Source organism: Penaeus monodon, chromosome 22 (genome assembly GCF_015228065.2).
Source record: "Penaeus monodon isolate SGIC_2016 chromosome 22, NSTDA_Pmon_1, whole genome shotgun sequence".
NCBI lineage: Eukaryota > Metazoa > Arthropoda > Malacostraca > Decapoda > Penaeidae > Penaeus > Penaeus monodon.
The window spans coordinates 15081547-15082249 of NC_051407.1; the positions used below are offsets into that span (position 1 = coordinate 15081547).

At 40.5% G+C, this 703-nt stretch overlaps 1 protein-coding gene across 1 annotated transcript in view; it reads right to left on the reverse strand.

Annotated features, from left to right (window-relative positions):
* LOC119586943 overlaps nt 1-703 on the reverse strand; it is a gene marked incomplete in the record, with an annotated part of 57379 nt that overhangs the window by 55900 nt on the left and 776 nt on the right.

Here is a 703-nt window from a genome sequence, read left to right on the forward strand (position 1 = left end):
TCATGAATGGGATATAATGGTATGGGTAGGGAATAGGGGGTGGGGGTGGGGGGAGACGATAACTTTTGAGGTCATCCCAAGCATGGCGGGGCGCGTAAACGTTTCATTTTAGGTGTCGGGTCTCTCCGGGTCCCTTTTGGAGAAAACTTTAGACTTTCTCAGGAAATTAATGAGGTTTATAGCCTGATATTTTAACTACTAGGGGACAGAGGGACATGTCTGGTATGACAAGAATGCCGCCGCGATGTTCGTTTAATGACGATTATTAATGGTTTCCGGAATGGTCGCTATCGAGAGCGTTTAGACGTTCAGGACGAAAAAACGTTTTTCTTATATCAAAATTTCTATAAAGCATAACTAAGGTGTGTGTGTATAATTTATAGATTCTTGATGCGAAAATTGTATGAGGCATTTCGTAAATCTTATGACATATATACTATTCGATTTATTAGATGCGAAATTTAAAAAAAACAATATTTTTTATATCAGCTTCAAACGGCCTGCAATTTCTTTTTTTCGTTCATGGCACCAAGAGGGCACCAGAGGTAGGTTCTCAGAGCTTAGGGTGACACTTAAGGAGCCATTAAAGTTGTCACAGTACACATCGACGGGACAGAGTCGGTAAGGAAGTGATTGAGCTGATAGGAGTGGAAGATCGATTTCATTTTCAAAAGGGAAATGTCGGTAAAACCATGCATCTGAT